This window comes from Cervus elaphus, chromosome 23 (assembly GCF_910594005.1).
Source record: "Cervus elaphus chromosome 23, mCerEla1.1, whole genome shotgun sequence".
Taxonomy (NCBI): Eukaryota; Metazoa; Chordata; class Mammalia; order Artiodactyla; family Cervidae; genus Cervus; species Cervus elaphus.
In genome coordinates this window covers 3,246,628-3,269,039 of record NC_057837.1, presented here as the reverse complement: position 1 = coordinate 3,269,039, position 22,412 = coordinate 3,246,628, and the positions used below count along the sequence as shown (strand labels likewise).

Genomic DNA, 22,412 nt, shown 5'->3' with positions numbered 1-22,412 from the left:
CAAGTTCCAGGAGTTGGTGATGGACAGGGAAGTCTGGCATGCTGCAGTCTTTGGGGTTGCAAAGAGTCGGACAAAACTCTGTGAGTGAACTGAACTGAGCCACCTGGGAAGCAACTATACTCCAATAAAAATTAATTAAAAAATAAAGGCAATAAACAACTCATGGATTGAAAGAATATCCATTTATTCACATTTCTCTTCTACCAAGCCTTTTAGCCCAATTGCTAAAAAAGATTGAGATGGGAGTTTTAACTGTTTTTGACCTGGCCTAACCAATGCTTGGGAGAGAAAACATCACAGGTAGGGTTCCCTAATTTACTGAGTAAACAGGGCTCTTAGCAGAAAACAAAAATTGTAGTCTTGTCTACAGATGCTACCAACTCCATTTTTGAAACATGGAAGGAAGTGATAAAAGGCATCTGCTTGTTTTTCTCGTCTCACCTCAAACATGCATGTGTCACTTCATTTGCAAAAGGGAGAATTAAGCTGAATATTCCATGTTCTTACCTCAAATAATACTTCTCAACTGGTGGGAGTGGCATGTGGCGAGTCTTCCCGTGTGTCTCCTCCACCGCCGAGGGCTCTTCACTCCACTCTTCTAGAGTGAGAAGGCCCCTTCTTTTGGGGTTGGAAAATGGACAGGAGGCATCCTGGAGCTGACTGTCTCTATGCTGCCTAGGAATGGTTTCCCAGCAGCATTGCTAGAATCCAGTACCCAGTCTCTGCTCATGTTGAAGTCATAGTTTTTTTAATTTCCCCTTTGAAAATACAGAAAAGGACAGAGATGAAAATACTTGTAGCTGCTATCAAGTAAACAGCATAAATGATAACAAAAAAGGCCAAAGCAAGTGTAAGATCCACAATGAAAATGATCAGCTCTGCCAACATGTCTGCATTTCTCCTTGTTCACAGAAGATATTTAAACAGCCCCAAAGGCACACACTTAGGTCTTTATAAGACGTGAGCAGGAAAAAAAGACATTTATAAACATGCCAAAGTGTGTTGTAATTCCCCAAGGATTTACCAAGCGGGCTCTATAACGAAACTTCTGATTTCCCAATTGATACACAACAGTGGCTAAAGGTAAAATATGAGATACTGCTTCACCATGAATATGCTAGTGGAGAGAGGCACAAGAATTGGTTTCATCCCCTGTGTAACTGACTCACTTGAATTGTAATTTCCAAGGATAGGAACACACAAATATGTGTTTATAACATGCAAGGCTGCTATAGAAATTTGATATTTTTCTTGGGAAATTGAACTGTACCAGTTTTGTGTAAAAGGAAAATAAAGCCATTTTTGAATATGCAAAAATTCAGAACGTCTACCTCTCTTGAATGTGTTTGGGGGGAAAAATTACTAGAGGATATATTCCAATAAAAGATCTTCATTACTGAAAGAGGAAAACTTGGTATGTAAAAAATTGTGAATTTAATCAATGGAACAATGAAATTAAATCCCAGAATCCCAACTCATCAGCAAACATACGAGGTAATAAGTTCAAATTAGAAAGGGAAGTTAGTGAGCAGCCAGAGATAGCCTTTAAGGAAACAGTCACTTTCCTATATTAAATAGTATAATTAAAAAGTGGGATGACCTAAAAACAAAATGACCAGAATATTTCTCAGTTAACAAGGTAAATGAAGGGTAATGAGAATCCAAGAAGTACATAAAGTTGAATAGTATAGCCATGGTACTCAAATGAAGCAAACTAAATGGAAGCATGATTCCAAATAAGTTACGGGATATAAAAAACCAGACCCCGTGGACTGTAGCCTGCCAGGCTCCTCTGTCCATGGGATCCTCCAGGCAAGAAGACTGGAACGGGTAGCCTTTCCCTTCTCCAAGGGATCTTCCCAACACAGGGATCAAACCCAGGTCTCCTGCACTGTAGGCAGATTCTTTATCATTTGAGCTATCTGGGAAACCCTATTTGTCTTTAATATTTGGAAAATTCTGCTTTAAGTAGCTTTGATTCAGAGTGTAGAATTGTATTTCCAAAAGGTTCAACCACAGTCCTTGATTTTACAATGAATATTTTCAAACTCAATACTTCTTCCCTTCTTTCCATCTCTCTCAGTATGCTTCCTAACTTTTTCCAGCTTTTACATTGTCAACAAACTCAGACTATACAAAGGGCAGAAGTATTGATTTCCACATCTTGCATATGGAACTCAAAGGATACTGTCTAATAGTTGTGTAAGAAATAAATATTAGGTATAGTTTTCAAAATAATAAAGATGATCAATGGAAAAGCTAAAAATACAAATTTAATAGGGCTTGTAATAATAAGATAGAATGGATAGTAAAAGGTGTTAAATTCTCGATTTTCATGGTAGTAAGTCAAAGATACTGTTTTAAAGTGCTTATAAATAACAAGCTAGATTTAAAGTATATAACTTAGACCTATGCTGTCCAATACAGTGGCCACTTGTCATATGCAGCTAATGAACATCTAAAGTGTTGCCAGTCTGAATTGATACATTCTCTAAGTAGGAAATTAACATGAAAAAAATTTAAATATCTCATTCATATTTTTTATATTGACTACATGTGAAATAATATTTTGAGTTATGGGAGTAAGTAAAATATGTCATTAAAATTATTTAATCTAATTCTTTTTACTTTAAAAAATATGGCGGCTAGACTTGTTAATGTGGTTCACATTACATTTCTTTTGGACAACACTCATCTAGAATTTTAGAGCTAAAAACCAAGAGAACCAAAACCAAAAAATGTTAAGAATAGTTCCCTCTGGAGAGTAGGACAAGTGTGGAGGGAAAGGCTTCATGTTTTTATTTCTGCCTTTTGTATAGTCTGAATTTTTAATGTGAAGTTAATCTACTATTCTTTAAATGAACATTTAGTTAAATACAAATAAAAGATAAGGTGCAACAAATAGATTATGATACAGTTTTTTTTTCTTTTATAATTGAGATTTTATTGGTTGTTTTGAGGATCACTACACAGACATTTCAATTTGTACACCATTGTTCACATATGTACCAGAAATCTAAAAAATCATGTAGCTGTGATTCTTAACATTCTTAACAGTGACTTTCCAGCTTAAAATTTGGAGCAAACTTTCCTTAAGAGGATAGCAAGTACCAGTATCTTCAAATATTGATATGCTGTTACATCATGAGTCGCACTGATTCACAATTTAATATGATTTACACTACATACTCAAACTGTCAATTGTTCACAGCATATTAACCAAGTTACTAGGAAAACTGGACTACCGTGACCAAAGATGTTACAGAGTGCACAAAATTCTGACCAGGAGAGCCAAGATCAAAAAGTGGTTTGCTGTAGGAAATAATTCTAGCAAAACAATATGGGAAGAGAAGTAATTTAAAATGTTCAAGACATTAAATGCACAACTGACTCCAAATTGCCATTTAGTATGCTTTTATATCATAGGATATAAAAACTACCCCCCACCTATGGAATGTTAAGCTGACACCCAAGACAATCAAAGCCTCCTGTATCCAATATCCCACTATTTTCTGGTTGTACCAAAAAAAATAAACAACCAGCAAATCATTTCACCTCTCAATAAAAAGCATTTACACTTAAAAAATGGGATGAGTTGGGATTCCCTCCTTTTTAAAAATGTTTTTAGAGCTACCAAAAAACTTGCATTTACAAAATAGTTGAGAAATATTCCTCTGGATTGTACAAGACGGGAAACAGGGACCACTGGCAGGACTGGGTGTGTGGTATCAATCAGACTTGGCTTCTTTCTCTTCTTCATCAGAGGCTGGGCTCTCCTCATTTTTAGTCTCTCCATTTTCTGCAGGTGAGCCTCTTTAGTTTCTTGGTTGTCCACTTCCGCCTGTTGTCCCTCTGCTCCTCTTTTTCCTTTTGTTTGCACTTTTTTGTCTGAAGATTCACCCTTTCCCACCGCCTTTTTTTGGCTTCGTTTCCACTCTTGCAGGAGCCGGTTTGCCGACAGCCTCCCTGACCTCACCTTGGGCTCCTCCTTCGCCTGCCCCTCGGCGGAGCTGACCTTCTCCTGGGCACCATGGCGGCGGGCAGGCAAAGCCGGGCGCCTGAGGGCTGCACCCGGAGCTGAGTAGCCTGGCTGCGGCCACTACTCCCGCCCAGACTCTGGTACATTTTTAAAGAAAGGATTAGGTGGGTGTTTGAGAGACAGAAATCAAAAGGACAAAGTGAGGTGAGTGAAGCAGATTAAAACATGGAAATGATACAGCTTTCAATATATAAGAAAAGAAGGAAAGGGGCAGTAGGTAATTGTAATTGGGAAGGGAGGTTAAGATTGAAAAATGAATCATATTGATCCATAGGGCACAGTTCAGTTTAAAACTCACTTTTAGGGATCACTGGATAGTTTCCTATAGATTATATTAAGTAATAACCTAACATAATTAGTAGATGGTGGCATTGTCATGGCTAATTCAAATACAGTTAGCTTTATGCTTAAGTAATACACACATTCTCCAGTTTAGCAAAGATAGAGACTTGCTTGTAATGGGTCACATTACTAAAGAAACTTGTCCTTAACTTAAAGAACCAACAAGGAGCTTCAGAACTGAATATCTTTAAATATCATCTTGAAAATTCAACACCCCAATTTTGCAGAGTTCTAGAGAAGTAACATCAGGGGAAGAATGTGGATTTTCTATTATAATTTTGTCTGGGGAGTTTGTAATTTCCTCAGTTCTGTCTCATCGCAACAAAAATTTGAAGCAGTGGGCCAGTGTTATGGCCCTCGGATGGACCAGTGTTACAGCTCTGTGTTACAGCTCAATTTTATTTAGAATGTAAAGGAAAATACATCCTCAAGGCATGAGGGAATGCTGACCCAAAAGACATGAAGAGAAGAGACTGCCCCCAGCCCAATTTTGGCTCCTCTTTTTATATGTCTTTTCTCCTCCCCCTGGGCCTACCGTATGTAAATCTGGCTAGCGAGGAGTGCTGTTTGTTTTACCTCACTGTTTAAGGTCCTCACTCCAGTCCTAGGACCTTCTTTTGTTCTATTTTCGCAGGCTTTTCCCTTGCTTGTCTTTTGGCCATCACCGTTCTGGACTCCTTTTTCCTACTCTAGCTACCTAACGTTCCCCCCTTAAGAGATGTGAGGCCCAATTCTTTGGGAATAAGGGCATAGAGGTCTTTCTGTCTACTTCCTGCTGAACTGGGACAGTGAGGGGCATTGGGCCTCCCCCGCTTGCTAGTCTCAGGCCTCGGAGTCCTTATAGCAGTGTCCATCTAAGGGTGAGTGATATTTTCCATGGTTAGCTGTAGTTTTATATATCCATGTTGAACTGGCACTGCCTGTTGTAGCTTGTTGACCTGGTGAGAGACAAAATGGTTTAGACAATTGATAATGCATGGAGCAGCCATAAGCAGCATCAATATGGTGATAACAGAGATTAGTAGGGGCATTAGCCAATTCCAAATTCCCCATTGCCAGGAGGATCCCCCAAAGAGAGACTGTGGCCACCTGGAGAACTCTCCAGATCATTCTTTGAGATCCTGTAGGGTCTGAATGTTTTTCTTGATGACTGTGAGACTTCCTTTAAGTTAGCTGGAGGTATTTATCCAGAAACAATATGTCTTATTCAAGATGGCTCATCTTGTTCACAGATCAGGAGATCTATCTCCTGTCTGTTTTGGAGTACAACCTCTGCCAAGCTGTGTTGGCTCTTTAGAGCTGTTCTGAGAAATCTTATCCCTAGAAACTTAATTTTGGGGGTGTTAATTAGAATGGCACTCATTTGTCATTCTGAATAGGTATCTGAGATCTCCCAGGGGCTCCCAAGTATATTGAGTGTCCTCTTCTGTTTTCTTCCATGGCTTGACTTGTGAGCAGTGAATCCAGGAGTCATGTCCTGGTACCTTGACTGCTGTGGGGGTGGAAAGTATTACAGGGTAGAGGCCCTTCTATGTGGGCTGGAGTTGAGCTTTTGGGGATCCATCTTTCCAGACTTTAATTAGGACTTGAGTCCCTGGAGCATATAGTGGTGACTCTTTAGAATCTTTTGGGTCCTGGTTTACACTCCACAAGCCTATATCCTGTTGGAATTGCCTAATGGCCATGGTATAAGACCAGAGGGTCTTAGCCTCTAGATCTAGGAAGGAGTCATTGACATAAACAAAAGGTCTCCCATATAGCATCTCATAAGGACTAAGGCCAACCTGTTCTTAGGGGCAATATGGGTGAGGAGGAGAGCTATTGGCGAAGCCTTTTTCCATCCCAGGGAGTCTCCTGGGCTATCATATTTATCACTGATTTTCAGAATTGGTTGGCTCTTTCTACTTTTCCTGAAGACTGAGACCTCTAAGCACAATGGAGATAAGTAATGCCCAATGCTTTAGAGACCTGTTGGGTGACCTTAGAATTAAATGATGCCCCATTGTCACTTTGTAATGACCTGGGCAGACCAAATCTTGGAATGATTTCATGGAGCAATTTTTGTTGGTGTTGTTTTTTTTTTTACCACCTCCTCAGCCTTCTCAGTCTGGGTGGGAAAGCCTTCAGTCCATCCTGCAAATGTATCTATCATGATTAATAGGTATTTATACCCTTGAGAAACTGGCAGCTGGGTGAAGTCCATCCGCCAGTCCTCTCCTGGGTAGGTCCCATGTTGTTGGAAGGGCTGGGTCAGCTGGGGTCTTTGAGCTCCTTGGGGGCTGTTTAATTGGCAAGTGGGACAAGAGGAGACCACTTGCCTTATAGTCATTTGGAGGCCTGTTTCTCTGAAGGATCTTTCTAGTAATCTTTGGAGGGCCTTTTCCCCTAAATGAGTGGTGGCATGTAAAGAGCTAACCAACTTCCACTGGAGGTTCCCAGGCAGAAAAAGGAGCCCCACTTTATGGAACCACTCCATATGATCTTCTTGAAAGCCCTCACTTTTAGCTTTAAGAGTCTCACCTTCAGTATACGAAAGAGTTTCTGGCAAATTAGTCTGTGGAACTAAGGTGGCAATCCCTGTTAGGTCATGGTTCTGTAACGCTGCTCTCTTAGCTGCCTGGTCAGCTGCTTGGTTCCCTCGTGTCACTTCAGTGCTCCCTTTTTGGTGTCCTTTACAGTGAGAGACTGAAATCTCAGCGGGCAGGTGGACTGCCTCCAAGAGCCTAAGGATTTGATCACCATATTTGGTTGGGGACCCTCAGGTGGTCAAGTGACCTCTTTCTTTCCAAATAGCAGCATGTGCAGGTAGCACCAGAAAGGCATACTTGGAGTCAGTGTACATGGCTACTCTTTTTCCTTTTCCCAGCTCTAAAGGTTGAGTCAGGGCTATGAGCTAAGCTAATTGGCCTGGAGTACCTGATGGCAATGGCTTAGCCTCTATGGTCTCAAAATTGGAGAGAACTGCATATCCTGCTCTTCTTTTCCCACCCAAGACAAATCTGCTTCCATCAGTGTACCAGATTTCCTTAAGATTGTTCAGAGGATCTTCCAACAATCCCTCTCAAGGTTTTGTCCAGTGGTCCAAGGTTTCTAGGCAAGAGTGAAAGGGGAGAGAGCCCTCGGGGGTAGGCAGGAGGGTGGCAGGGTTAAGAACCTCACAAGGGGATAGAGTTAGACCTGGATTTTCCATCAGCACTTGATATTTGAGGATTCTTTGATCAGACATACATAAATGGCCTCTCCCATTTAGGAGTTGTTTCACTTGGTGGCTGGTAAAAATAGTTTGCCCCCAAAAGAGAGTTTTAAAGCATCTTCTATCAGGACTGCGATAGCTGCAAGATTTTGAAGGCAGGGAAGCCAGCCTTGGATGGTTGGTTTGAACCTCTTGTATAATGAAGCTACAGGCTGGGACTCAGTTCCCAACCTTTGAGTTAACACTCCCAAAGCTATTCTTTCTATTTCATGGACATAAAGTTGGAATGCTTTTTCTGGGTCTAGCAACCTCAAACAGGTGCTTGAGTTAAGGTTTGTTTTAGTGGAGCCTCTGCCTTCTTTTGAGGAGTTCCCCACATTAATGGGATTGAATCATCCCTTCCCTTCAAGCTTTCATAGACAGGCAGGACAATTAGACCATAGTTGGGTATCCAGATTCTACAATACCCAGTTAGCCCCAGGAAAGCTCGCAATTATTTTCAAGTTGTGGGGGAGGGCAACTGGAGGATTCCTTGTACTCAATCAGAGGACAGCTTCCTGGATCCGTGTGTAATCTGAACGCCCAGGTAAGTGACCTTTGTCTGTGCCTTAGTACAGGAGACTTTATATCACCTCTCTGCCAAAAAGTTTAGAACCTGAATTGCATGTTGTTGGGCAATTTTGTCATCTGGAGAGCAGATTAGTAGATCATCTACATATTGTAATATTTTCCCATTGTGGCCCAGGTCCATATCTAGGAGATTTTGGCTAAGAGCATGCCCAAACAGGTGGGTCTATCTCTGAACCCCGGAGGTAATACTGTCCAAGTCATCTTTTGGTGTTTTTCTCCTGGAGTTTCCCAATTGAAGGCAAAAAGATATTGGGATTCTTTAGTCAATGGTATGCAAAGAATTCATCTTTAAGATCCAAGACAGTAAACCTCTTGGCACTGGGTGGGTTTTCTCCCAAGATTACATAGGGATTGGGTACTGTGGGATGGAGGGGGACTACAGCTCCATTTATGATCCAAAGATCTTGAACCATTCGCCAGGTTCCATCCTTTTTCTTTACAAGGAGGATCAGGGTGTTACACAGTGAATTGGTGGTGAATTGGTGAATAGCTCACAGGCAAGGAATTTATTTATTAGAGGCTGTAGTCCTTCCCAGGCTTCTCTTCTGAGGAGATACTGTTCCTGGTTAGGAAACTGAGTGGGATCTTGGAGGACAATGATGACCGGTTCAGCCTGGTGGGCTCGTCCAGGAATCCCCTGGTCCCACACCTGGGGATTAATTTTGTCTTCCCATAGGTTTTGGTCCCTCTCTATTGGAGAAGGTGTAATGGGTTCTTCAGCAGTAACCTGAAGCTATAGGGATCTAGGGGATGAAAAGCTTCCCATCACAAGGGTGGTCTCCAGTTTAGCGAATGTGTCTCTTCCAAATAAAGGAGCAGGATACTCAGGGACCACAAGAAACTGGTAGGAAATTATTTGTCCATCCCTGCAACAAAGGTGCTTGGGTGAATCTTTTAGTAATTTTTTTTCCTGTAGCACCCAAAATGGTACAGGTTCAGGAGAAGAAAGCTCCGGAGTAGGAGGTCAGGACAGAGCAGGTAGCCCCTGTGTCAACCAAGAAATTCTCGGACTTACCTAACAAATCCAGTTGCACCCTTGGCTCCAGCCCCGTGATGGTTATCTGTGACAGGTAGGCTGGCTGGAGTGGGCTGCTTCAGTCCTGTTGAACCATCGTGAGGGAAGGCTTCGCGCTTGACCTTGAGGCTCTTGGGTCCCAAGGGCAGAGTGCCGCTGAACGTCCCAACTGATGGTATTTGTAGCAAGCCGTTTTAGGAGACTTGTCACGGTTTGGACAGTCTTTGGCTCAATGCCTCACCTATCAACAGATTAGGCATTTACCTCCTGCCTTGTCCTTCAAGGACTCAGGATGTGACATAGGGCTTCTCTGGAAGGCGGCCAGCATCTGGGCAAGCCTTGTCTTTTTCCTTTTCTCCCTTTCCTGGGCCTTGGGCTCCCTCTCCTGTTCTGTTATAAAAGGTATCGGTGGCTGCCTGGACCATCTCACCTAAAGAGGCAGCAGGGTCCTGCTTGCTGTAGCTGTTGTAACTTTATCCTGATGTCTAATGCACATTGGGACAGGAATTTGTCCTTTAAAATCACCTGTCCCTCATAAGAGTCTAAGTCCAGATTGTTAAACTTTTGGAGGGCCTCTTTTAGCCTTTCCAGGAAGGTAACGGGGTTCTCGTTGGGCTCCTGAGTTATTGCTGAGACCTGGGCATAGCTGGTCACTTTTTGCTGGGCTGCTTCTGGTCTTGCCTTCACACAGATCAGAAAATGATCCCTTTCCCAGATGTGCTCAGGGTCATTCTAATTCCAGTTAGGATCTGAGGAGGGGACTGCAGTTTCTCCTACTGGGCATTTATCACTTGACATGTTAAGCCCCATAGCATAACTTCGGGCTTCCTTTAAGACCCTAGTATGCTCAGGGTCAGTTAAAATTAGACTAAATATGGTCATGATGTCTTCCATGTCAAGTCAAAGGCCAAGGTAATGTGTTGAAATGTATCTATATATTTGCCTGGATCATCTGCATAGCTTCCCAGGTCATGTTTGATCTTCGTTCTAACAGGCAGAAGGGCTTACGGACCAGGGTTGGTCCAAATTCTCCTCCAGTTTTGACTAAGGGACATACTCGAGTTGGTTTTTGTCGAGGGAGTGCTCCCGGATATGGGGGCACGTTTGGATACAAGGAAGGAGCACCAGGCAACTAGAGAGCCTTGGGAGGTGAGCCTTAATGGGGGTGGGGGTGGGGTTCCTTCTCTTGGTTGTCTGTGCCTAGTAGGCCCATTTTTAGGGCATACAACAATCTCATACTTAAGACAGAGTTCCTTCATATCTCTTAGTCAGAAGAAAATGTGGACATAGGGGATTTCTGTCCATTTCCTTTGTCTTTTGCAGAATAAGTCTAGCTGCAGGATGGTATTGTGATTTAAACTCCCATCCTCAGGCCAGTGTTCCTTGTGTCCCAGAGGATACCATAGCCACGCAGTGGCACAAAGGAATTTTAAGCAACTTCTTAGAGTTAGAGGATTGAACAGCTTCCAGTTATCCAGGATGCATCTCAAGGGCGTTTGTCAGGAAGTGGATTGACTACTTCCCATCTGAAAGACAGTGATGACACAGAGGAAAAAAAAACTAACAGGCCTCCTTCAATTTCCATGGGTGGACTTCCTTAAGGGTGAGTCTTTTTGAAGCTTATCCTTACTGTTGCAACCTGAGAGCCAGGCATCCCTGGGTCAGGGTGCAGATCCCCAGGCAGGCTGAGGCGTGACAGCCTCCTGGAGATAGAATCCCCAGGCAGGTCATGGCAGGTCAGCCTCCTGAGAATTGGGTCCCTGGGCAGGTTGAGGCATGTCGACCTCCTGGGGCCCCTGGACTGGCAGGTCCCCGAGCAGGTTGAGGCATGACAACATTTTGAGGACCAGATCCCTAGGCAGGTTGAGGCAGGTCAACCTCCTAGAACCCCGGACTGAAGTTGGGTGTCCCCAAGATCACCAGCATAATCAGTGCTGGGTAGGATTAAGGGGTTGTAATTTTAACTCATTGCCAATTTGTTCACTGCACATGGGAATAGATATCATGATGTAAAGCAATCCAAGCCTGTGCCCTGAGGCTGGGAACCTGGTGAAGCAGCCATGCCTTAATCCTCTTAATGCTCTAAGGGAATGTAAATCACTAATTCCCTCCCTTAGTCCTCCATAAGAGCAGATTAGGGTGTCTCCAATGGTAAACATGTCATTGTCACAGACCCAGGTAGTAATAGCAGAAGTAATAGTTAGGTAATAGCAGAAGTAATGACAACGGAGTGGGTTATCTGCCCCTGTTAGGGGCATTAAAGTGTTTTAATAACAGGCGGGGTGCAGCAATGTTGTCTACAAGGGGGCAGGGTCCTGGTTGTAGGAGTTAGTAAGTGGCTTAAGAACAAATTGATAAGAGACAACAGACCAGATGGTCCATAAAGTGGAGTAGAGATTTGATCCAGGGGTGTGTTTGTAACTTACGAGAAGGGTGGTAAGGGTTTGGGCCCAAATGGCCTGCAGGGCTAACTCCCAAAGTGGCAAACATTATCCCTGGAAGCCCAATTGCCTTTGAAGGGATGCCAGCAGATGGACTTCTAGCAGGCATTGTGTGCCTGTCACCCACCCTAGTGGGTTCACTGAGAGATGCTGTTGTTGCATATGTTGCAGGAAACATGGAAGATGAAGGCCTGAATATCTAGAGAGATTGGATATTATACAGTATTTCCCTCCCAAGGGCCAGCTATTTTCTGGTTGTCCCTCCAGAAGATTGTAGAGGTGACGTTGTGGGCCTGGATGGGGCTCAGGAAAAGAGCATGAAACAGGAGGGAAGGGGGGCAGGGTACAACTTTTGAAAGAATGACACAGCCCAAGGGTATAACAGAAACTGATTAAGATCAAGTGGGTCCAAAATGACAAGTCAAATTCAACTAAACCTTGATCCCCAACCTGAAAGCTAAATGACACACCCAGAGGTGCCAGCAGGACAGTTCCAAGGCCCTGTCAAAAGACAGAGGAGTGGGTGGTTCCCCAATGGTTGGGATGATCCTCCCACTCATTAGCATATGAAGTCACCCAGCTCCAAAACTTACTGCACCACGTTCCATGGCCCTTGCACTCTCCTCTGTGATCGCCCACACCCTGCAGAGTGCCCTTCTCTCTGAATCTGAACAAATCCCCCTCTTACCTATCCCTGTGTTTCTAACTGAATTTTTGCAATGAGACATCAGAGCCTGAGCTTCATTAGGTCCTGAAGCCAGGCACCATGGGTTTTGGCCAGGCTCAAGTCCCAGGAGAGAGAACCTGAAGGACAGGAGGAAAAAGCAGTGGGAAAAACATGCTAAGGAATCCCCTTCATAACCTGATGGAAAACCAGCTACCTACCTGACCTGTGCTCACAGTTTTCATTGGCCTGATCCTTGGCACAAAGAAGATTCAGGACAGAAGAACCCCCACCCGCCTGGGCAAAGCTACTGGGGCCCAGTAGATAGTGGAACCTTTGGGGAACGCTGAGGAGGAGCCCCTGCCAGAGTCCCTCATTTGCGCCCACTGCTCGCCTGTTTGTGGGGGGTTCAGGGAAATAAGAAACAAGAGACTGTAAAGGAATTAAGATTTTGCTGGGCACGTGTCCTTCCAGCCATAGGAGCGAGGACCTCCCACCTTACCCGGAGGTCTTCTGGAATCTGAGACGGAGCCCTGTGAGCTTTCTGCGAGCTTGTTTTTTGCTGTCCTGGTTTCCAGTCTGCTGGGCTTCTTCTCACTTCCCCTGCGCTGGGTTTCCTTGGGTTTAGCTTCTACCTCGGAAGTTTTCACCAAGTCGGGCTCCTGCTGTGCTTGGCCTCCTCCTTATGGGGCCTGAGCTGAGGTTGTTTCAGCCAGGTTAAATTCGAGGAACAGTACCATAGATGTTGGGGGAGTTTGCAATTTCCTCAGTTCTGTCTCGTTACAACAAAAAGTTGAAGCAGTGGACCAGCGTTACGGCCCTCGGATGGACCAGTGTTACAGCTCAATTTTATTTAGAAAGTAAAGGAAAATACATCCTCAAGGCGTGAGGGAATGCCGACCCAAAGACAGGAAGAGAAGAGACGCCCCAGCCCAATTTTGGCTCCTCTTTTTATTTGTCTTTTCTCCTCCCCCTGGGCCTGCCCTATGTAAATTGGGCTAGCGAGGAGTACTGTTTGTTTTACCTCACTGTTTGATGTCCTCACTCCAGTCCTCAGACCTTCCTTTGTTCTATTTTCTCAGGTTTTTCCTTGCTTGTCTTTTGGCCACCCCCATTCTGGAATTCTTTTTTCTATTCTACCTATCTAACAATTGCAATTAAAGAAAATTTAGTAATATTAAATTTACAAACAGTATTTAATAAAATGTATATTCAAAATTTCTTAGATACATAATTATGTAAAATCAATTTTAGTATTAATTGAAAATAATATTATCAGTTCAGTCTTTTCTTTATGATGGAGAATATGTTTTCAGAGGTCACTTTGAGGAGGAAACTTCTCCATTCCATTAAGAATTTGTTCCATCAAAATTGTTCATAAATTTTTCCAAAGGGTGGGCTGAAATGTAGATTGATTCAAAATTGCCCTTTTGAATCACTGTCTTTAAATTTTCTCCATAGTGTGATTTTACAAAGAGAGAAATATATTCCACTTTCATTTTTAGTTGTCTTTAATTTCTCATTAGACCATCATTTCTTTGGCTATTGTATTTGCATACCCTGGCATATGCTAACAGATTAAATTTCCTCAGTCTTTGAGATATTGCAATCTATTAGTAAACTTTTACAAAAATAATTTAAGTAATACATTTTGATAGAAAAAGGAAAATGTGAGATTAAGGCATTAGAGAACATCAAGAGATTCAAATAAAAGAAGGAATATGGAAAGGGCTGGGCTCAGAGAAGGTTATAGCAAACCTCACCAGGTCTGCAGGCTTAAAACTCCGCATGCCTGGTGAGTGTGAGGGCAATTGGGATTGTGGCCTTTCACATCCCCCAGTGTAAAAACTGAGATGATTTTAAATGTAGGTGATTTCTGGCTCAAGATTAAAAGGATCAGAAGAATTCTTGTCATCAGACACAAAGATCTTGGAGTCTTATCCTAGAGAAGATTTATGTAAAAATCATTAGATCTAGAATGAGTTAGAGCAGAGAACAGTGCTTTAATATATAAAAAGGCTTGCTGACATGCATTTTTATTGATCGATAGGTTCTTTCCTTATGCTAATAAGATCTTAGTTTTGATGGTCAAAAATCACATTCAACCTTCATTCCAAGATGTTCTTAAGATACATTTCCAGTTATTTAAGACACATTTTAAACCAGCTGCAATAAAGGCTTCAGTTGATTTAAAACCGCTGCAGCATCTTCTAGAGCTAAATCAGACACTTAATATCTCTACCTTTCAGATCATCAAATCTTATAAGACTTCCTATAAATCTCTGCACTGCTACTCGGTAATGACTTGGGCTGAAGCATTCTGAATTAAATGATGCTATGACTTGATTTATGTACATCTGGACTTTCAACCCAATGGCTTCCTGGCAGTCTATCAATCTTCATAAAGCCCTGGAAAAGTACTTGGAAAGAACTGCAATGCAGTGAATTAAGATCGAGGCCTGGGCTTTTGCCAATGTTACAAGATAAGAAGCCACATGACCTGGCCCATGTTGTGCAGCTGCTGATGGAGGAGGAATTCTCCTCCAGGTTCAGCAGCTCCCCGCTGACCCTCTCACATTAACTACCACAGCCTGAAATAAATTTTTTCCAATGTGCCCCTTCTGGGAAAGGTTGAGATGAACTTAGACGCCTGGACTTCTTCCCTATTTCTTGTATGATGTTAAATTGAGGCTAATGGAGCATGTGCCCACTTTCACCCTATTAATTTATCCAGATAGGAGCCCCTCTAAGCCCAATATAATATAATGCAATACGTCTAAGGATTGTTTTATTGTTCCCAATATTAGGTGATCCATCCTGGGTTTGATTTCTGGGTTGAGAAGATACCCTGGAGGAGGGCATGGCAATCCACTCCAGTATTCTTTCCTGGAGAATCCACATGGACAAAGGAGCCTGGCAGGTCATGGGGTCACAAAGAGTTGGACGTGACTGAACGACTAAGCACAGTACAGCAGAGCAAGCTCATGTGCAAGCTGGAGGCTCTGGCAGCATTCTCCCTCACCACCCCGCCCTCAAAGCACCACTCTCTAAGGGGGGGAAATTGTCCAGTCCCGCTGCCATCAGGCTTGACCATGTGACTTGCTTTGGCCAACGAAATGTGCTCAGAAATGCCAGATGCCATCTCTGAGCAGAAGCTTCAAGAACGATTGTGTGGTTTCACCCTCATCCTTTCCCCATGTTAGGTCCCAGATGGAAGCTGCTCCTTTGGCCTGAGTGGGTTCTGGATGGAACAGCCAAAGCCAACCCATGATTGATGGGTAGAATGAGCAAGAAAGAAAATTCTCTTGTTGTAAGCTACTAGGATTTAGGGGTAAAGCGTGTCTTTTGTTACTGTAGCATAACTTAGCCTATGCTCGCTGACACAATCAGCATCTTTTATAGAAGCTGCAAGTACTGTCTGAGCATGAATAAACTAAAAAAAGAACAGCAAAGTCACTTTCTTTGGCTGATGAGAGTGATAATCTCATTTCTCAAAATCTCTGCACTCCCCCTTGTGTGTGTGTGCATGCTCAGTTGTGTCAGACTCTGTGTGACCCCGTGGACTGTAGCCCACCAGGTTCTTCTGTCCACAGGATTTCCCAGACAAGAATACTGGAATGGGCTGCCATTTCCTCCTCCAGGGGATCTTCCCGAATCAGGGATCAAACTTGTGTCTCCTTCAGCTTCTGTATTCACAGGTGGACACTTTACCATTGAGCCACCTGGGAAGTCCACCCCCCTTGTGTATCCTTTGGAGAACACTGGGCACACTGCATTCAGGGATGCAAAATGCCTGTGCTTGAAGGGATCTGGTATCTCCCTCTCTCTTACCAGATTGTAGACAGGTCTGGAGTCCTAAAGTTGGGAGATCTAGCTCTTTCTGTTTCATCACTGATAACAGCACTAAGAAATCCACAAAGGACTTCTCAGGGAAGAGGGTAAGTCTGAAGAGTAGACTGCCTCAGTTTATGGTGGGGCCTGGAGAGATGAGCATGGGTAAAAAATTCCAAACAGCATACGAGCCTAGTGAAGAGAATTATCTGTGGGAGGCCAACTAGACTGATGCAGTCTACATGACATTTAGAGTTAAGGGGACTGTCATTCTACCAAGTCTGGGATCATACAAATCAAAACAGAATGTCATTCAAGTCACAAATCATTAAGACCTTTGGTCTGAATTTAACTCCACCTTTAATAGCTTATGATATAAACTTTAATGCCCTTTTTTATCTCTAAAAATGCCTGCATGAATCTTTTAACCTGCCTGGGTGTTCATTGCAAGTAAGCCACTTTCTGGCTGTAGGTTCTTGGGAAGTTACTTAACTTTTCTGTACTTCAATGCCTTCTGTTGGGACTGGAGGGCAATAATGGACCAACTTCATATAAGTATTGCAAATGAGGCAGCAGAGGTAAAATGATGGAAAAATGACTTAGGTACTCAATTAACATAATCATAATTGGCTATCTTGCCTATTTCTGAAGATTTCCAAGATTATCAAGGGCCTGGAAAGAACTTTGTAAACTTGATGAAGTATTACTTTTCTTGTCTCTTATTTCTCACTTGGTTGTACAACACAACTTACTTTTCTTTGATTGTGAGTCTTTGCGGGGTAGCAGTAATTTAGGCAGCTTCATGGATTCATTTGGTAAGAACAAATTTTCTTATGAGACCATTGGAGTCAGAAACAATTTGTCTCCACAAATCAGCCTTAAAATGTATGTCAAATGTGGTAAAATCTCCACAATTTGGTTGATTATTTTTGTCAAATTCTCATCCCAAGGTGACTTTCTTTCCACACCTGGATCTCTTCAAACCATGAAGCCTGATTTTACAAAGCAAACTCTAAAATGATAAATCTCATTACAGAGAAAAAAATCCATTCTCCATGTACAAAACAATGCTTTCAAGATTCTATGCTCTTTATCCATATTGCTCCCCTTTCCTTTAGCATGGCCAATGCACCTTTTAAAAATTATTTAGAATTTCATTTTATTGAAAATTGTCTTCATTTTACTTTAGGAAATTGAATAGCTATTTCATTCTAATTTATTTTCCAAAAAATAACTGTAGAATGATTCTACCCAAAGTGGTAGAAATCAGATGCACTCTGAGATTTCCACAGCCCTGTTTTTAAAGACCTTTATCCTAGAGAGTATTTACCCTTCTGCTTGTGGGTTAGGACATCTTTTCAAGCAACCATGGACAAACTGGTAAGATATATAAGATATCTATCATATAGAACCGCTCCTTGCAACATTCGTATGAAAATGACTTGTTGCCATTTGAGTCACTCAGTCATGTCTGACTCTGCGACCTCATGGACTTCAGCACGCCAGGCTTCCCTGACCAAAACCAACTCCCAGAGCTTGCTCAAACTCATGTCCATCGAGTCTGTGATGCCATCTAACCATCTCATCCTGTCATCCCCTTCTCCTCCTGCCTTCAATCTTTTCCAGCATTACAGTCTTTTACAATGAGTCAGTTCTTCGCATTGGGTGGCCAAAGCATTGGAGTTTCAGCTTCAGCAACAGTCCTTCCAATGAATAATCAGGACTGGTTTCTTTAGGATTGACTAGTTTGATCTCCTTGTAGTCCAAGGGACTCTAAAGAGTCTTCTCCAACACCACAGTTCAAAAACAATCAATTTTTCGGCACTCAGATTTCTTTAAGGACCAACTCTCACATCCATACATGACTACTGGAAAAGCCATGGTTTTGACTAGACGGACTTTTGTCAGCAAAGTAATGTCTCTGCTTTTTAAATATACTGTCTAGTTTGGTCATAGCTTTTCATCCAAGGAGCAAGGGTCTTTTAATTTCATGGCTGCAGTCATCATCTGCAGTGATTTTGAAACTCAAGAAAATAAAGTCTCTCACTATTTCTGTTGTTTCCCCATCTATTTGCCATGAAGTGATGGGACCAGATGCCATGATCCTATGTTTTTGAATGTTGAGTTTTAAGCCAGAGTTTTCACTCTTCTCTTTCACTTTCATCAAGAGGCTCTTTAGTTCTTCGTTTTCTGCCATAAGGGTGGTGTCATCTGCATATCTGAGGTTATTGATATTTCTTCTGGCAATCTTGATTACAGTTTGTGCTTCCTCCAGCCCAGCGTTTCTCATGATGTATTCTGTGTATAAGTTAAATAAGCAGGGTGACAATATACAGACTTGATGTACTCCTTTCCCAATTTGGAGCCAGTCCTTTGTTCCATGTCCAGTTCTAACTGCTGCTCCTTGACCTGCATACAGATTTCTCAGGAGGCAGGTAAGGTGGTCTGATATTCCCATCTCTTGAAAAAATTTTCAGTTTGTTGTGATCCACACTGTCAAAGGCTTTGGCGTAGTGAATAAAGCAGAAGTAGATATTTTTCTGGAATTCTCTTGCTTTTTCTATGATTCAACTGATGTTGGCAATTTGATCTCTTGTTCCTCTGCCTTTTCAAAATCCAACTTGAATATCTGGAAGTTCATGGTTCATGTACTGTTGAAGCCTGGTTTGGAGAATTTTGAGCAATACTTAGCTGGTGTTTGAGATGAGTGCAACTGTGTGGTAGTTAGAATATTTTTTGGCATTGCCTTTCTTTGGGATTGGAATGAAAACTGACCTTTTCCAGTCCTGTGGCCACTGCTGAGTTTTCCAAATTTGCTGGCATATTGAGTGCAGCACTTTCACAGCATCATCTTTCAGGATTTGAAATAGCTCAACTGGAATTCCATCACCTCCACTAGCTTTGTTAATAGTGACGCTTCCTAAGGTCTACTTGACTTTGGACTCCACGATGTCTGGCTCTAGGTGAGTGATCACACCATCGTGATTATATGGGTTATGAAGATCTTTTTTGTATAGTTCTTCTGTGTATTCTTGCCACCTCTTTTTTATATCTTCTGCTTCTGTTAGATCCATACCATTTCTGCCCTTTATTGTGCCCATCTTTGCATGAAGTGTTCCTTTGGTATCTCTAATTTTCTTGAGGTGATCTCTAGTCTTTCCCATTCTATTGTTTTCCTGTACTTTTTTGCATTGATCACTGAGGAAGGCTTTCCTATTTCTCCTTGCTGTTCTTTGGAACTCTGCATTCAAATGGGAATATCTTTCCTCTTCTCCTTTTCCTTTAGCTTCTCTTTTCTCAGCTATTTGTAAGGCCTCCTCAGACAGCTGTTTTGCCTTTTTGCATTTCTTTTTCTTGGGGAATGTTGCTCTTTAGGGCACAAAAATTGAGCACTTCAACCTAATGAGATAATGCGAGTGATGGCTGAAGTTCGAACAAAAGAGAGAAAAGAACAACATTGCCTTCTGTTGGAGAATTCAGAAGCGTTTTTTGTCCTCTTGTCCTGTTCTTTGTTTTCGTCTTTGACTTTCACCGAGCATTACACACAGCAATAGCGCCATCTACTGGCCTATTTTGAAAGTAAAGTGAAAGTCGCTCAGGAGCGTCCAGGCTCCTCTGTCCTTGGAATTCTCCAGGCAAGAATACTGAGTGGGTTGCCATGCCCTTCTGTAGGGATCGTCCCGACCCAGGGAGCGAACCGAGGTCTCCCACATTGCAGGCTGACTCTTTGCGGTTTGAGCTACTCAGAAATTTGCCTATTGGCCTATTTTGATTGTTGATTTTATGTAGTGAAGATTTTTGGCAACTACTCATTTACCTGACAGGTGTGGAAAAACAAAGCTCATGGTTTCACTTTGAATACCCTACTCTTTTTTCCTAAGAAACTTCACTGTAGTTTTACTAATTCAGTAACTCACCGATATTAAAAAGAAATGTCAAGATAAACTCCTAAACTCTCTTTTCTTCAAAACAGGAAGTTGTGTAAGTATGATAAATAACAGGTTCTTATTAGCTTTTATGTTACAGTGTACTGTGAATAAGTAAGCCACCTTAGTGGCATATAAGGTTCACTTTTTCGTAACACTAGCTAATTAACTAACCTAATTCAGTTTTATTCCTTTATCCTCAGTGGTTTGGCTTGCAGGAATAGACATAATCAACTGAAACTTATGAGTTCATATTAACTTCTTGTTTAAATGGAGCTAGAGAGTGCACTTGGTACATCTATGCGGTAGAATCCTGGAGGAACTTTGTAAATATGTTACTCATTTAAAGACCCTACTGGAAGAAAGCATGGAAACTGTTTTCCTACTATTTTTGCTAACTTGTGAAACTGATTGGCCAGATGAAAGATAAGTCAAAGATTCTTTTGAAGTTCAGTGTAAAGATCTCTGGACCAAGACAGAGTTCTAAAGAAGTCATTAAAGTGAACGGTAACAATCTCACCACAACTTCCTGATGTTCGGCTACTTAAAAACAATGACTCACATGCAATAAGGGATTGAGGAATATTTGAAAAACAGGGGAAGAAGGAAGCAGGCAGGAACTTTGTAACCCTAGTGCATATAGATCAAGCTCAAAGCAGAGCCAGAAACAGATCCTTGTGGATGTGAAGCACTGCAGGCTTAAAACTATTCGCAACCTGAAAGTGGAGAGTTATGCTTAGTCAGCAAGAATTTTTAGGACTTCAAGCCTGGCAGGCAGCATCTCAAGTAATCCTAAGAGAACTGCTTAGAAGAGGCAAGGGGGAAGCCAGGTTATATGGAAGTTTCACAACATAGGGCAGGTAGTCTGAATGTCAAAAGAGTGTTGTTAATTAAAGGAAAACCAGATATCAAGCTAAGGAATTTAGTGCTTTTCTGTAAATGTGAAGAGATCTTCCCTGGTGGTTCAGTGGTAAAGAATTCATCTGCCAATGCAGGAGACGCCGGTTTGATCCCTGACTTGGGAAGATATCTTGGAGAAGGAAATGGTAACCTACTCCAGTATTCTTGCCTGGGAAATCCCAGGACAGAAGAGCCTGGCAGGCTACAGTCCATGGGGTCGCAAAAGAGTCGGACGTGACTTAGCAACCAAACAACTATGTATGGGAAAATTCAAGAGTCTGGGCTCACTGAAATCATTCCTTTGCTATGCGCCTCACCTCCTGGGGCTAGTGTCCTGTGTTTTCACATTCTGGGTCTCCTCCGGGCTCACCATAAGCAGTGGCTAGAGTCTGATGGCCATCAGATGGCAGGTATTCTTTTCTTCTTGTGTTCGCTCAGCGCTCACCAGCTCAGCATTGGTGGTGGCTGCGATTGCTCATGAGTGTGACATCCTTTATTTACTGATACGGCAGGAAAGACTCCATTTCTTAGTACTGAGGGCACACTCTTCAGGAAGAAAAAAGCTTGTAATGAAGGAGACAAAACAGGGTAGCAAGGATGTAGTCTTAGGGAGGAGCTAGCCTCTGCCCAAACCCACAGGTAAGCTCTGGAGTATAAGCCACATCTCGGATTTGAATCCCTGTATCAGATAATCCTTAGCTCTAAGTTCGTCTGTGGTTGCTTAGGTGGAAGATATAAATTTTCCTGACAAGGCAGCCCTTATACATGCTGGGCAACTCTCTAGAGGAGCAGCTGGTAGCCATGAACTTCCGTTATTTGCAGCAACTGAGATGGGCACCGCGGCTCACCTGGGGCTTCCAGGTGGGCTCCGAAGTGTGCCTCCGAGGTGCCTTTCTCGTCACCCTGTGCTCGCAGTAAGCTGTGCTCTCGGCAGTATGGAGCAGCATGCTGCAAGGCTTAGCTGCTCGGCATCCTTTCTTGTTTTCATCCCATCGCTGCTTCTCCTGTCCATCTTCCCTGCCGCCTTTGCCTTCAGATGGTCCACGGGCAGCAGCCTTCTGCCTTCCACTGCAGGATCGCCTAAATCTGCTCTCAAATCCTAGACCTTCCCCTTCTTTCCTCTTCCCCTTCACTCAACTGTTCCTGTTCATGCCCTTTCTCGAATATCTAGGTATAATCTATTGTCAGGAAGTTATATTTAAAGAATAATATTGAGCCAGTCTTTTAATCCATCGCAAGCTGTTTTCTAAATTAACCAGACTACTTTGAAAAAAAAAAAAATTCCTTCAACCTAAGTGATTAATTAGAGGGTTTTTATTTTCTATCAAAAGTCATAGGCAGGGCCCTCAAAACTGTAAGCCTTGAACCAAATTAAAAATCCCAGGCTAGGAGGCAAGGTAATATAGAAAAATGGCCCTTAAGCCTAGAATC

The 22,412-nt window shown here is 42.6% G+C and overlaps 1 protein-coding gene and 1 pseudogene across 1 annotated transcript in view; both read right to left on the bottom strand.

Moving 5' to 3' along the window:
• Positions 1 to 925, bottom strand: part of ANKEF1 (ankyrin repeat and EF-hand domain containing 1) — an 87,982-nt gene extending 87,057 nt beyond the window's left edge. Inside the window, exon 1 of the mRNA XM_043884632.1 lies at positions 508 to 925. The gene's annotated coding sequence lies outside the window, so the exon portion shown is untranslated. The remainder of the gene's footprint in view (positions 1 to 507) is intronic.
• Positions 926 to 3,728: 2,803 nt separating this feature from the next.
• LOC122681769 lies at positions 3,729 to 21,928 on the bottom strand (annotated as a pseudogene).
• Between the last annotated feature and the right edge of the window lie 484 nt (positions 21,929 to 22,412).